This window comes from Macrosteles quadrilineatus, unplaced genomic scaffold, assembly GCF_028750875.1.
Source record: "Macrosteles quadrilineatus isolate MER2022 unplaced genomic scaffold, UCM_ALF_1.0 Scaffold_8__2_contigs__length_117827958, whole genome shotgun sequence".
Lineage (NCBI taxonomy): Eukaryota > Metazoa > Arthropoda > Insecta > Hemiptera > Cicadellidae > Macrosteles > Macrosteles quadrilineatus.
Genome location: NW_026542601.1, coordinates 103,561,937 through 103,578,167, shown reverse-complemented (window position 1 = coordinate 103,578,167; position 16,231 = coordinate 103,561,937).

Here is a 16,231-nt window from a genome sequence, read left to right as displayed (position 1 = left end):
AGCACTGGCCAGTGCAAACCCTGGGGGTGAGTAGTCCCTCCAGTTGAAAGACTTTTGGCGTTCCCCACTTCAGACACTTGAGTTGATCTGTGGTGTTGAGATCTTCTAGAATTGGGAGAGGTTGTTTTCCTTTTTTTTTGGAGAGGAAGTCCTCCTTTGGGGGGGGAGGTTGAGCCGTGACATGCCCACCAAGCGTCCCACCAATGTCACGCCTCAGTGTTTTTTGTATAGTGCGAGTGCTGGCCTTGCGCCGGAACTCGTTCAGTTTGGGTCTGGCAGCAGTCCTGCAGACCCCGGGGCAATTTTTCCGCTGTCGAGCACATTTTCGGCAGAAGGCGAGCGACTGTCAATTTAACCTGTCCAACTTTGTTGTTTTCTGAAGGCAAAATATTTCACTTCAGACAATTATTTCATTTTCTACGCCAGCGATATTTGAACATGGTTTAAGTGTTTTGCCAGTCGTCAGATGAGGTCCCAGATGTGAGGCACCAGCAGCTGTTCTCGGAGAGGCTCGCCCGGAGGGACACTCCTTCTTCTGCCTCCTTGGGCTGCCTACGGCCCAGCTTCTCCGGGGACCACTATGTCGCCATCTTCCAGTTTGGAACGCCACTGCCCACCGCCTACCACCGTCAAGGAAACTTGTGCCACCCTTTTCCGCAAGTTATAACGTTGATTATTTAAATTATGAACATTTTAAAAAACTTTATATTTGAAGGGGGCCCCGCAAAATGATTGATTCTTCGTTATTTATTTTTATAGTATTGTTATTTATTTAATTGTTAATTTTTTCAAAGTTTAAAGTATATTTACAGTTACCATCTTTAATTATTTCTTTGTTAGGCCTAATTTGTTACTGGTACCAGTTTTGTAATTCAGAAGGGTAAATTTTTTGAAAGATTTTTAAATGAATTCTTTGGATGGCTGACATTGTTGTTTATTGTTATTTTGTTGATTTTGATTAAATATAGGCTTTGTTGACAACTGTTTGTTTTTTGGATATTCACCCACGGCCTTTCATTTTTGTTAGGGATGTGGGGCGACCACTCGCACTGTCACTATGGGGGGCATGCTTCCAATAGTTGTTCGTCTGGGGGCGGTGCGAGGGGTCGGCTCAGTAACAAATGTGAGAAACTACCTACCAGGTTTTCAGACTATACAAGTTTCAAGGTAAGCGTCTCTGATAATCTTGTTAAGGACTTATTGAAACCTGAATTTTGGCCCGAGGGAATTTTTGTAAAAGAGTTTGAAGAACGTCGTTCAGGCAGACAAAATAACGTTAAAAGCTACATTCCTTCTCGTACTTTTTTAGGGGATCGTCCGAAAAAATGGGACTAAACATGATGCGGGAAAATCACTCCTCTGTAAATTTTTGTGCATCTAGACCTGTTAGCCAAAACAGCCATAGAGGCCCAAATAATGTAGGTGTAGGCCTAGGACTTTTTAACTTTTGTATATTGTTACTTAATGTACAGTGCCTTTCCACTGCTCGAATTTTAGACCTTGAAATGACACTTGCTCTTAATGATTATAAACTGCTTTGTCTCTCAGAACATTGGCAGTCCGATGAACTTATAAAGTGTACAAACATAAGTGGCTTCTGCCTTATTTCAGCCTATTGCAGAACTTCTCTGAAGCACGGTGGGGTTGCTCTTTTTGGGACACCTAACATAACGAACTCAATCACTGTTATTGATGTTAGTGAGTTTTGCGTTGACCTGCATCATGAATATGTTTGCGTTCATTTGCATAGTTGCAGTATTGTTTTCATTGGCATTTATAGGTCGCCTGACGGTGATCCCGACAGGTTTTTAGATAGCCTTGAAAGGTTAGTCCTCTCTTTAAGTGTGAGAAGATCTGCGAACAGTGTCGTCATAGGTGGCGACTTCAATGTGAACATCTTGGTAAGAAACAGACTTTCCGAAGATTTTTTAAACCTTTTAAGGTCCCTTGACCTCTATTGTTCTGTGTGGGAGCCTACTCGGGGCACTTCCTGCCTGGACAATGTAGCAACCGATTTATCTAATGACTGTTTTAATGCAGAGGTCCTTAGCTATGCCATTGCAGACCATGAAGCAATTAAGTTTAGCATAAGGGATAAGCAGGCAGATGGAAACGTCTCGAAGCATGGTACTATATCTAAGTTGTATAGGCCCTTTCCTGTAAGTAAAATACATAGCTTTGTGGGTGATCTCTTTAACATAGACTGGTATGTTCTACTTCAAGGTGGTAATGCTAACCAAAAATTTAACCAGTTTTTAAATACTTTTCTAATGTTGGTTAACGAGTGGTTTCCCAAAAAACCCCTCCGGCCCCGTAAGAATCTAAAAAACTCCATCCAGCCCTATACAGACAATCCCACTTTACTAACCTTAAGAAAGTGGAAACTTTTAACCTATGATATGTACAAGGTATCCAAAACTCCTGAAGCTAAAGCAAGATATCTGCGAGTCAAAAATGAATACCAAGAAAGCCTTAAGCTTGCCAGATTTGAAAGTAATGTCAAATTCATTGAATCTGCACAAAATCCTTGTTCTGCAGCTTGGACGGTTATAAAGAGAGAAGTGGTTCCAACAAAACCTTTACAGCTGACCAACCTAACACCCAGTGAGTTCAACGAATTTTTTGTGAACTCGGTCCAGCAGACCCGTGACGCTATTGGAATCCCCCCTACCTCTGGCCTAGAACTACTGGGAAAACATCCTCCACCTACTAGTACCTTTCACATGTCCCCAGTTTCATGTGATAAAGTCATATCTGTAGTGCAAGGGTTAAAGAATTCTTCTAGCAGAGACATATATGACATCTCTATTAGTTTTGTGAAACAGATCATTTTCTCTATAGTTAGCCCATTAACTTACTGTATCAATTGTTGTATTTTAGAAGGTATTTTCCCTGATGTTTTAAAAATTGCCAGGGTTGTGCCTATTCACAAGAAAGGCAATCCCAACCTGCCAGAGAATTTTAGACCAATTTCTATTCTGCCATCTTTCTCTAAGATCCTTGAGTTTATTATTAAAGAACAGCTCTCTCTGTATTTTGAAGCAAATAATTTGTTCTCAGCTGCCCAGTTTGGTTTCAGGCCTCACCGCAGCACTACTGATGCGGTTGACAAGTTAATAAAGGCAGCTTTTCAGTCTTTTGAGGATGGGGGCTTTGCTGGGGCCACTCTTTGTGACCTCAGCAAGGCCTTTGACATGGTGGATCATGACACCCTCCTGGGAAAGTTAAATTTCTATGGGGTTAAGGGGAAACTTTTTGAACTGTTTGAGTCATACCTGACTGGACGTGGGCAGCTGGTTTGTATAAATGGCAGACAATCCAGTGTACAGCAATTGACCCATGGTGTACCTCAGGGCTCAATTCTTGGTCCCTTACTTTTCAATGTCATGCTTAATGATCTCGCTTTGTGTTTGGGGCAAGGTGTCATCTGTTACGCAGATGATACTACACTCTTTGAAACTAGTAATGAACTGGGAGATCTTGAGGAAGCCATGAAACGATCTCTTGAGGGGGCATCGGCCTGGTTCCGAGCAAATCACTTTTTTCTAAATGAGACAAAGACTAAGTCAATAATCTTTAGCCTAAGAAACTTAGAACATAGTGTGAAATCTGTCAAACTTCTAGGCTTACATCTTGACAATAAAGTAGACTGGAATGACCAGATTAGCCATGTTTGTGCTAGACTTTCCAGAGCTCTGTGTCTACTCAGAAGACTGAGATATTTTGTACCAAAGGACTGGCTGAAAACTGCTTATATTGCTTTCTTTCAGAGTATTTTATTGTATGGCCTAAGGCTCTGGGGTGCCGCCTCTGGGGTCAAGAGAGATCTGCGCTATCAAAAGAAAGCAGTTAGAGTAGTAGCTGGTGCTGATTACTTGGACCATTGCAAACCCATATTTGTAGCTGAGAGCTTAATGACAGTTTGTAACCTCTATATTTTTCAGTCCTTGATCAAAATCAAGAAGGAATGGGATTCTCTTGAGCTGAGAGGCGACATCCATCCCTATAATACACGTAGGAAAAATGATATCAATTTACCACATGTTAGATTAAGTAAAGTTCAGATGTCGAATGAGATTCTAAGTTATAAGTTTTTTAATAAACTTCCTTTTGCAGCTCGGAACCTGCCGGACCCAAAATTTAGAAAAGGTGTTGAGGGGCTCCTTTTGGCAAACCCTTTGTACAAAAACAGAGAATTTTTTGATTTGAAAGAAGAACTTGTAAGTAGTTTTTTTTAGTTTTTCAACCGAGTGCTGTGTGCTGTTTTTTTTCCTTCTCTTTGCATGGAGAGTTTCAGGAATGTAATTCTTATATTGGTAAGAAACCTTGTACCATTGTCTTATTTTAGTTTTTATTTTTTTAGCTATAGTTGACTGACGTTTTCCAGCAATGTAACCACATTTTATGGAAATAAAAATTCTTGATTCTTGATTCTTGATTCTTGGCTGCGGGGGTCCATGGACAGCGCCGTGCCATTGTGAAATCATTGAGCAAGTCGAAAATTACAAATACCTTGGGGTCATAATTGACTACAAACTTAGCTGGGCTCCACATGTTGATTACGTCAACAACAGATTAAGAAAAATGATCTTCGCTTTTTCACAGCTTGGTTGTGTGCTGTCTGTGGACCATTGCAGGTGTGTATACTTTGCGTATGTCCAGTCACTGTTACAGTACGGGATACTTGCGTGGGGGGCTGAGTCTGCCTCTGTCTTGGCTCCTCTTGCTGTACCCAGAAACCATAATCAAACACATACTAAAAAAAGACCAAAGATACCCCACCTACCTACTTTTTCAAAATTTTCCAGTCCTTAACATCAGGAAACTATTCCTAAAAACAGTTATAACCTTTTCAAATAATAACAAAAGCAAAATTTTCTCCGATTCGCTACATTCTTATGACACTAGATCTAGAACACACATAGGCATCTACGTTCCCAAATTGAACAATAAAGCACAGCTTCTTACCCCTCACTATCTAGCCCACATTATACGCACTAATCTCCCCATACAGATAAGAGAATGGGAGGGAGACAGTGTCACGGTTTTCAGCAGAAAGATTGGGCGCTGGCTTCTCTGTCTGAGCGATGATGCTGCCGAAGAGCTCATCAGATCCCAGTACAAGGCATAATGAAAGTTGATGACGGTTCTAAGACTAAATTAGGCTAAATACCAAACTACTTCAGTACTGGCACCCTCATTCAAGTACATGTTAAATGTTCCATGTTCCATGTTCCATGTTCCATGTTCCATGTTCCATGTTATTTTCCATGTTCCATGTTCCTTGTTCCATGTTCCTTGTTCCATGTTCCATGTTCCTTGTTCCATGTTCTGTGTTCCTTGTTCCATGTTCCATGTTCCATGCTCTATGTTCCATGTTCCATGTCCTATGTTCCCTGTTCCTTGTTCCATGTTCCATGTTCCATTTTCCATGTTCCATGTTCCATGTTCCATGTTCCATGTTCCATGTTCCATGTTCCATGTTCCATGTTCCATGTTTTATGTTCCATGTTCCATGCTCTATGTTCCATGTTCCTTGTACCATGTTCCATGTTCCTTGTTCCATGTTCCATGTTCCTTGTTCCATGTTCCATATTGGTCAATGCTCTTTCTCCTTGTTCTATGTTCCGTGTTCCTTGTTCCATGTTCCATGTTCCATGTTCCATGTTCCATGTTCCATATCCTATGGTCAATGCTCTATGTTCTATGTTCCATGTTTTATGTTCCATGTTTCATGTTCCATGTTCCATGTTCTATGTTCTATGTTCCATGTTCCATGTTCCATGGTCCATGTTCCATGCTCCATGGTCAATGTTCCATGTTCCATGTTCCATGTTCCATGTTCCATGTTCCATGTCCTATGTTCCATGCTCTATGTTCCATGTTCCATGTTCAATGTTTCATGTTCCATGTTCCATGTTCCATGTTCCATGTTCCATGATCTATGGTCCATGTTCCATGTTCCATGTTGCATGTTCCATGTTCCAAGTTCCATGTTCCATGTTCCATGTTCCATGTTCCATGTTCCATGGTCCATGTTTCATGTTCCATGGTCCATGTTCCATGTTCCATGTTCCATGGTCCATGTTCTATGTTCCATGGTCCATGTTCCATGTTCCATGGTCCATGTTCCATGTTCCATGTTCCATGGTCAATGTTCCATGTTCCATGTTCCATGTTCCATGTTCCATGTTCCGTGTCCTATGTTCCATGCTCTATGTTCTATGTTCCCTGTTCTTTGTTTCAAGTTTCATGTTTTATGTTCCATGTTCCATGTTCCATGTTCCATGTACCATGTTCCATGTTATGTTCCATGTTCCATGTTCCTTGTTCCATGTTCCTTGTTCCATGTTCCATGTTCCTTGTTCCATGTTCTGTGTTCCTTGTTCCATGTTCCATGTTCCATGCTCTATGTTCCATGTTCCATGTCCTATGTTCCCTGTTCCTTGTTCCATGTTCCATGTTCCATGTTCCATTTTCCATGTTCCATGTTCCATGTTCCATGTTCCATGTTCCATGTTCCATGTTCCATGTTCCATGTTCCATGTTCTATGTTCCATGTTCCATGCTCTATGTTCCATGTTCCTTGTTCCATGTTCCATGTTCCTTGTTCCATGTTCTATGTTCCTTGTTCCATGTTCCATATTGGTCAATGCTCTTTCTCCTTGTTCTATGTTCCGTGTTTCTTGTTCCATGTTCCATGTTCCATGTTCCATGTTCCATGTTCCATGTTCCATATCCTATGGTCAATGCTCTATGTTCTATGTTCCATGTTTTATGTTCCATGTTTCATGTTCCATGTTCCATGTTCTATGTTCTATGTTCCATGTTCCATGTTCCATGCTCCATGGTCAATGTTCCATGTTCCATGTTCCATGTGCCATGTTCCATGTTCCATGTCCTATGTTCCATGCTCTATGTTCCCTGTTCTTTGTTCCATGTTCCTTGTTCCATGTTCCATGTTCCTTGTTCCATGTTCCATGGTCAATGCTCTTTGTCCTTGTTCTATGTTCCGTGTTTCTTGTTCGATGTTCCATGTTCCATGTTTCATGTTCCATGTTCCATGTTCCATGTTCCATGTTCCATGTTCCATGTTCCATATCCTATGGTCAATGCTCTATGTTCTATGTTCCATGTTTTATGTTCCATGTTTCATGTTCCATGTTCCATGTTCTATGTTCTATGTTCCATGTTCCATGTTCCATGCTCCATGGTCAATGTTCCATGTTCCATGTTCCATGTTCCATGTCCTATGGTCAATGCTCTATGTTCTATGTTCCATGTTCTATGTTCCATGCTCTATGTTCCATGTTCCATGTTCAATGTTTCATGTTCCATGTTCCATGTTCCATGTTCCATGTTCCATGATCTATGGTCCATGTTCCATGTTCCATGTTGCATGTTCCATGTTCCAAGTTCCATGTTCCATGTTCCATGTTCCATGTTCCATGTTCCATGTTCCATGTTCCATGGTCCATGTTTCATGTTCCATGGTCCATGTTCCATGTTCCATGTTCCATGGTCCATGTTCTATGTTCCATGGTCCATGTTCTATGTTCCATGGTCCATGTTCCATGTTCCATGTTCCATGGTCAATGTTCCATGTTCCATGTTCCATGTTCCATGTTCCATGTCCTATGTTCCATGCTCTATGTTCTATGTTCCCTGTTCTTTGTTCCAAGTTTCATGTTTTATGTTCCATGTTCCATGTTCCATGTTCCATGTTCCATGTTTCATGTCCTATGGTCAATGCTCTATGTTCTATGTTCCATGCACTATGTTCCATGTTCCATTTTCCATGTTCAATGTTCCATGTTCTATGTTCCATGTTCCATGTCCTTTGTTCCATGTTTCATGTTTTATGTTCCATGTTCCTTGTTCCATGTTCCATGTTCCATGTTCCATGTTCCATGTTCCTTGTTCCATGTTCCATGGTCAATGCTCTATGTTCCTTGTTCCAAGTTCTGTGTTTCTTGTTCCATGTTCCATGTTCCACGTTCCATGTTCCATGTTCCATGTTCCATGTCCTATGGTCAATGCTCTATGTTCTATGTTCCATGTTCTATGTTCCATGCTCTATGTTCCATGTTCCATGTTCCATGTTCCATGTTCAATGTTCCATGTTCCATGTTCCATGTTCCATGTTCCATGTTCCATGGTCCATGTTCCATGCTCCATGGTCAATGTTCCATGTTCCATGTTCCATGTTCCTTGTTCCATGTTCCATGGTCAATGCTCTTTGTCCTTGTTCCATGTTCCGTGTTTCTTGTTCGATGTTCCATGTTCCATGTTCCATGTTCCATGTTCCATGTTCCATGTTCCATGTTCCATGTTCCATGTTCCATGTTCCATGTTCCATGTTCCATGTTCCATGTTCCATGTTCCATGTCCTATGGTCAATGCTCTATGTTCTATGTTCCATGTTCTATGTTCCATGCTCTATGTTCCATGTTCCATGTTCAATGTTTCATGTTCCATGTTCCATGTTCCATGTTCCATGATCTATGGTCCATGTTCCATGTTCCATGTTGCATGTTCCATGTTCCAAGTTCCATGTTCCAAGTACCATGTTCCATGTTCCATGTTCCATCTTCCATGGTCCATGTTTCATGTTCCATGGTCCATGTTCCATGTTCCATGTTCCATGGTCCATGTTCTATGTTCCATGGTCCATGTTCCATGTTCTATGGTCCATGTTTCATGTTCCATGTTCCATGGTCAATGTTCCATGTTCCATGTTCCATGTTCCATGTCCTATGTTCCATGCTCTATGTTCTATGTTCCCTGTTCTTTGTTCCAAGTTTCATGTTTTATGTTCCATGTTCCATGTTCTATGTTCCATGTTCCATGTTACATGTTCCATGTTCTATGGTCCATGTTCCATGTTCCATGTTCCATGTTCCATGTTCCATGTTCCATGTTCAATGTTCCATGTTCCATGGTCCATGTTCCATGCTCCATGGTCAATGTTCCATGTTCCATGTTCCATGTTCCATGTTCCATGTTCCATGTCCTATGTTCCATGCTCTATGTTCCCTGTTCTTTGTTCCATGTTCCAAGTTCCATGTTCCTTGTTCCATGTTCCATGTTCCTTGTTCCATGTTCTGTGTTCCTTTTTCCATGTTCCATGTTCCATGCTCTATTTTCCATGTTCTTATGTTCTATGTTCCATGTTCCAGGTTCCATGTTCTATGTTTCAATATCTATGTTCCATGTTCCATGTTCTATGTTCCATGTTCCATGCTCTATGTTCCATGTTCCTTGTTCCATGTTCCATGTTCCATGTTCCATGTTCCATGTTCCATGTCCTATGTTCCATGCTCTATGTTCCCTGTTCTTTGTTCTATATTCCAAGTTCCATGTTCCTTGTTCCATGTTCCATGTTCCTTGTTCCATGTTCTGTGTTCCTTGTTCCATGTTCCATGTTCCATGCTCTATGTTCCATGTTCCATGTTCTATGTTCCTTGTTCCATGTTCCATGGTCCATGTTCCATGTTTCATGTTCCATGTTCCATGTTCTATGTTCCATGTTCCATGCTCTATGTTCCATGTTCCTTGTTCCATGTTCCATGTTCCATGTTCCATGTTCCATGTTCCATGTTCCATGTTCCATGTTCCATGTTCCATGTTCCATGTTCCATGTTCCATGTTCCATGTTCCATGTTCCATGTTCCATAATCCATGTTCAATGTTCAATGGTCCATGTTCCATGTTGCATGTTCCATGTTGCATGTTGCATGTTCCATGTTTCATGTTCCATGTTCCATGTTCCATGTTCCATGTTCCATGTTCCATGTTCCATGTTCCATGTTCCATGTTCCATGGTCCATGTTTAATGTTCCATGTTCCATGTTCCATGTTCCATGGTCCATGCTCCATGTTCCATGGTCCATGTTCCATGTTCCATGGTCCATGTTCCATGTTCCATGTTTCATGGTCAATGTTCCATGTTCCATGTTCCATGTTCCATGGTCAATGTTCCATGTTCCATGTTCCATGTTCAATGGTCCATGTCCCATGTTCCATGTTCCATGTTCCTTGTTCCATGTTCCATGTTCCAAGTTCCATGTCCCATGTTCCATGTTCCATGGTCCATGTTCCATGTTCCGTGGTCCATGTTCCATGTTCCATGTTCCATGTTCCATGTTCCATGTTCCATGTTCCATGTTCCATGTTCCTTGTTCCTTGTTCCATGTTCCATGTTCGATGTTCCATGTTCCATGTTCCATGTTCCATGTTCTATGTTCCAAGTTCCATGTTCCTTGTTCCATGTTCCATGTTCCTTGTTCCATGTTCCATGTTCCTTGTTCCATGTTCTATGTTCCATGCTCTATGTTCCATGTTCCATGTTCCAGGTTCCATGTTCTATGTTCCAATCTCTAAGTTCCATGTTCCATGTTCTATGTTCCATGTTCCATGCTCCATGTTCTATGTTCCAAGTTCCATGTTCCTTGTTCCATGTTCCATGTTCCTTGTTCCTTGTTCTGTGTTCCTTGTTCCACGTTCCACGTTCCAATCTCTATGTTCCATGTTCCATGTTCTATGTTCCATGTTCCATGCTCCATGTTCTATGTTCCTTGTTCCATTTTCTGTGTACCTTGTTCCTTGTTCCATGTTCCTTGTTCCATGTTCTGTGTTCCTTGTTCCACGTTCCATGTTCCAATCTCTATGTTCCATGTTCCATGTTCTATGTTCCATGTTCCTTGTTCCATGTTCCATGTTCCTTGTTCCATTTTCTGTGTACCTTGTTCCGTGTTCCATGTTCCATGCTCTATGTTCCATGTTCTATGTTCCATGTTCCTTGTTCCATGTTCCATGTTCCATGTTCCATGTTTCATGTTCCATGTTCCATGTTCTATGTTCCATGTTCCATGCTCTATGTTCCATGTTCCTTGTTCCATATTCCATGTTCCTTGTTCAATGTCCACGGTCAATGCTCTTTCTCCTTGTTCCATGTTCCATGTTCCATGTTCCATGTTCCATGTTCCATGTTCCATGTTCCATGTTTCATGTTCAATGGTCCATGTTCCATGTTACATGTTAAATGTTCCATGTTCCATGTTCCATGTTCCATGTTCCATGTTCCATGTTCCATGTTCCATGTTATTTTCCATGTTCCATGTTCCTTGTTCCATGTTCCTTGTTCCATGTTCCATGTTCCTTGTTCCATGTTCTGTGTTCCTTGTTCCATGTTCCATGTTCCATGCTCTATGTTCCATGTTTCATGTCCTATGTTCCCTGTTCCTTGTTCCATGTTCCATGTTCCATTTTCCATGTTCCATGTTCCATGTTCCATGTTCCATGTTCCATGTTCCATGTTCCATGTTCCATGTTCCATGTTCCATGTTTTATGTTCCATGTTCCATGCTCTATGTTCCATGTTCCTTGTTCCATGTTCCATGTTCCTTGTTCCATGTTCCATGTTCCTTGTTCCATGTTCCATATTGGTCAATGCTCTTTCTCCTTGTTCTATGTTCCGTGTTCCTTGTTCCATGTTCCATGTTCCATGTTCCATGTTCCATGTTCCATGTTCCATGTTCCATATCCTATGGTCAATGCTCTATGTTCTATGTTCCATGTTTTATGTTCCATGTTTCATGTTCCATGTTCCATGTTCTATGTTCTATGTTCCATGTTCCATGTTCCATGGTCCATGTTCCATGCTCCATGGTCAATGTTCCATGTTCCATGTTCCATGTTCCATGTTCCATGTTCCATGTTCCATGTCCTATGTTCCATGCTCTATGTTCCCTGTTCTTTGTTCCATGTTCCTTGTTCCATGTTCCATGTTCCTTGTTCCATGTTTAATGGTCAATGCTCTTTGTCCTTGTTCTATGTCCCTTGACCTCTATTGTTCTGTGTGGGAGCCTACTCGGGGCACTTCCTGCCTGGACAATGTAGCAACCGATTTATCTAATGACTGTTTTAATGCAGAGGTCCTTAGCTATGCCATTGCAGACCATGAAGCAATTAAGTTTAGCATAAGGGATAAGCAGGCAGATGGAAACGTCTCGAAGCATGGTACTATATCTAAGTTGTATAGGCCCTTTCCTGTAAGTAAAATACATAGCTTTGTGGGTGATCTCTTTAACATAGACTGGTATGTTCTACTTCAAGGTGGTAATGCTAACCAAAAATTTAACCAGTTTTTAAATACTTTTCTAATGTTGGTTAACGAGTGGTTTCCCAAAAAACCCCTCCGGCCCCGTAAGAATCTAAAAAACTCCATCCAGCCCTATACAGACAATCCCACTTTACTAACCTTAAGAAAGTGGAAACTTTTAACCTATGATATGTACAAGGTATCCAAAACTCCTGAAGCTAAAGCAAGATATCTGCGAGTCAAAAATGAATACCAAGAAAGCCTTAAGCTTGCCAGATTTGAAAGTAATGTCAAATTCATTGAATCTGCACAAAATCCTTGTTCTGCAGCTTGGACGGTTATAAAGAGAGAAGTGGTTCCAACAAAACCTTTACAGCTGACCAACCTAACACCCAGTGAGTTCAACGAATTTTTTGTGAACTCGGTCCAGCAGACCCGTGACGCTATTGGAATCCCCCCTACCTCTGGCCTAGAACTACTGGGAAAACATCCTCCACCTACTAGTACCTTTCACATGTCCCCAGTTTCATGTGATAAAGTCATATCTGTAGTGCAAGGGTTAAAGAATTCTTCTAGCAGAGACATATATGACATCTCTATTAGTTTTGTGAAACAGATCATTTTCTCTATAGTTAGCCCATTAACTTACTGTATCAATTGTTGTATTTTAGAAGGTATTTTCCCTGATGTTTTAAAAATTGCCAGGGTTGTGCCTATTCACAAGAAAGGCAATCCCAACCTGCCAGAGAATTTTAGACCAATTTCTATTCTGCCATCTTTCTCTAAGATCCTTGAGTTTATTATTAAAGAACAGCTCTCTCTGTATTTTGAAGCAAATAATTTGTTCTCAGCTGCCCAGTTTGGTTTCAGGCCTCACCGCAGCACTACTGATGCGGTTGACAAGTTAATAAAGGCAGCTTTTCAGTCTTTTGAGGATGGGGGCTTTGCTGGGGCCACTCTTTGTGACCTCAGCAAGGCCTTTGACATGGTGGATCATGACACCCTCCTGGGAAAGTTAAATTTCTATGGGGTTAAGGGGAAACTTTTTGAACTGTTTGAGTCATACCTGACTGGACGTGGGCAGCTGGTTTGTATAAATGGCAGACAATCCAGTGTACAGCAATTGACCCATGGTGTACCTCAGGGCTCAATTCTTGGTCCCTTACTTTTCAATGTCATGCTTAATGATCTCGCTTTGTGTTTGGGGCAAGGTGTCATCTGTTACGCAGATGATACTACACTCTTTGAAACTAGTAATGAACTGGGAGATCTTGAGGAAGCCATGAAACGATCTCTTGAGGGGGCATCGGCCTGGTTCCGAGCAAATCACTTTTTTCTAAATGAGACAAAGACTAAGTCAATAATCTTTAGCCTAAGAAACTTAGAACATAGTGTGAAATCTGTCAAACTTCTAGGCTTACATCTTGACAATAAAGTAGACTGGAATGACCAGATTAGCCATGTTTGTGCTAGACTTTCCAGAGCTCTGTGTCTACTCAGAAGACTGAGATATTTTGTACCAAAGGACTGGCTGAAAACTGCTTATATTGCTTTCTTTCAGAGTATTTTATTGTATGGCCTAAGGCTCTGGGGTGCCGCCTCTGGGGTCAAGAGAGATCTGCGCTATCAAAAGAAAGCAGTTAGAGTAGTAGCTGGTGCTGATTACTTGGACCATTGCAAACCCATATTTGTAGCTGAGAGCTTAATGACAGTTTGTAACCTCTATATTTTTCAGTCCTTGATCAAAATCAAGAAGGAATGGGATTCTCTTGAGCTGAGAGGCGACATCCATCCCTATAATACACGTAGGAAAAATGATATCAATTTACCACATGTTAGATTAAGTAAAGTTCAGATGTCGAATGAGATTCTAAGTTATAAGTTTTTTAATAAACTTCCTTTTGCAGCTCGGAACCTGCCGGACCCAAAATTTAGAAAAGGTGTTGAGGGGCTCCTTTTGGCAAACCCTTTGTACAAAAACAGAGAATTTTTTGATTTGAAAGAAGAACTTGTAAGTAGTTTTTTTTAGTTTTTCAACCGAGTGCTGTGTGCTGTTTTTTTTCCTTCTCTTTGCATGGAGAGTTTCAGGAATGTAATTCTTATATTGGTAAGAAACCTTGTACCATTGTCTTATTTTAGTTTTTATTTTTTTAGCTATAGTTGACTGACGTTTTCCAGCAATGTAACCACATTTTATGGAAATAAAAATTCTTGATTCTTGATTCTTGATTCTTGGCTGCGGGGGTCCATGGACAGCGCCGTGCCATTGTGAAATCATTGAGCAAGTCGAAAATTACAAATACCTTGGGGTCATAATTGACTACAAACTTAGCTGGGCTCCACATGTTGATTACGTCAACAACAGATTAAGAAAAATGATCTTCGCTTTTTCACAGCTTGGTTGTGTGCTGTCTGTGGACCATTGCAGGTGTGTATACTTTGCGTATGTCCAGTCACTGTTACAGTACGGGATACTTGCGTGGGGGGCTGAGTCTGCCTCTGTCTTGGCTCCTCTTGCTGTACCCAGAAACCATAATCAAACACATACTAAAAAAAGACCAAAGATACCCCACCTACCTACTTTTTCAAAATTTTCCAGTCCTTAACATCAGGAAACTATTCCTAAAAACAGTTATAACCTTTTCAAATAATAACAAAAGCAAAATTTTCTCCGATTCGCTACATTCTTATGACACTAGATCTAGAACACACATAGGCATCTACGTTCCCAAATTGAACAATAAAGCACAGCTTCTTACCCCTCACTATCTAGCCCACATTATACGCACTAATCTCCCCATACAGATAAGAGAATGGGAGGGAGACAGTGTCACGGTTTTCAGCAGAAAGATTGGGCGCTGGCTTCTCTGTCTGAGCGATGATGCTGCCGAAGAGCTCATCAGATCCCAGTACAAGGCATAATGAAAGTTGATGACGGTTCTAAGACTAAATTAGGCTAAATACCAAACTACTTCAGTACTGGCACCCTCATTCAAGTACATGTTAAATGTTCCATGTTCCATGTTCCATGTTCCATGTTCCATGTTCCATGTTATTTTCCATGTTCCATGTTCCTTGTTCCATGTTCCTTGTTCCATGTTCCATGTTCCTTGTTCCATGTTCTGTGTTCCTTGTTCCATGTTCCATGTTCCATGCTCTATGTTCCATGTTCCATGTCCTATGTTCCCTGTTCCTTGTTCCATGTTCCATGTTCCATTTTCCATGTTCCATGTTCCATGTTCCATGTTCCATGTTCCATGTTCCATGTTCCATGTTCCATGTTCCATGTTTTATGTTCCATGTTCCATGCTCTATGTTCCATGTTCCTTGTACCATGTTCCATGTTCCTTGTTCCATGTTCCATGTTCCTTGTTCCATGTTCCATATTGGTCAATGCTCTTTCTCCTTGTTCTATGTTCCGTGTTCCTTGTTCCATGTTCCATGTTCCATGTTCCATGTTCCATGTTCCATATCCTATGGTCAATGCTCTATGTTCTATGTTCCATGTTTTATGTTCCATGTTTCATGTTCCATGTTCCATGTTCTATGTTCTATGTTCCATGTTCCATGTTCCATGGTCCATGTTCCATGCTCCATGGTCAATGTTCCATGTTCCATGTTCCATGTTCCATGTTCCATGTTCCATGTCCTATGTTCCATGCTCTATGTTCCATGTTCCATGTTCAATGTTTCATGTTCCATGTTCCATGTTCCATGTTCCATGTTCCATGATCTATGGTCCATGTTCCATGTTCCATGTTGCATGTTCCATGTTCCAAGTTCCATGTTCCATGTTCCATGTTCCATGTTCCATGTTCCATGGTCCATGTTTCATGTTCCATGGTCCATGTTCCATGTTCCATGTTCCATGGTCCATGTTCTATGTTCCATGGTCCATGTTCCATGTTCCATGGTCCATGTTCCATGTTCCATGTTCCATGGTCAATGTTCCATGTTCCATGTTCCATGTTCCATGTTCCATGTTCCGTGTCCTATGTTCCATGCTCTATGTTCTATGTTCCCTGTTCTTTGTTTCAAGTTTCATGTTTTATGTTCCATGTTCCATGTTCCATGTTCCATGTACCATGTTCCATGTTATGTTCCATGTTCCATGTTCCTTGTTCCATG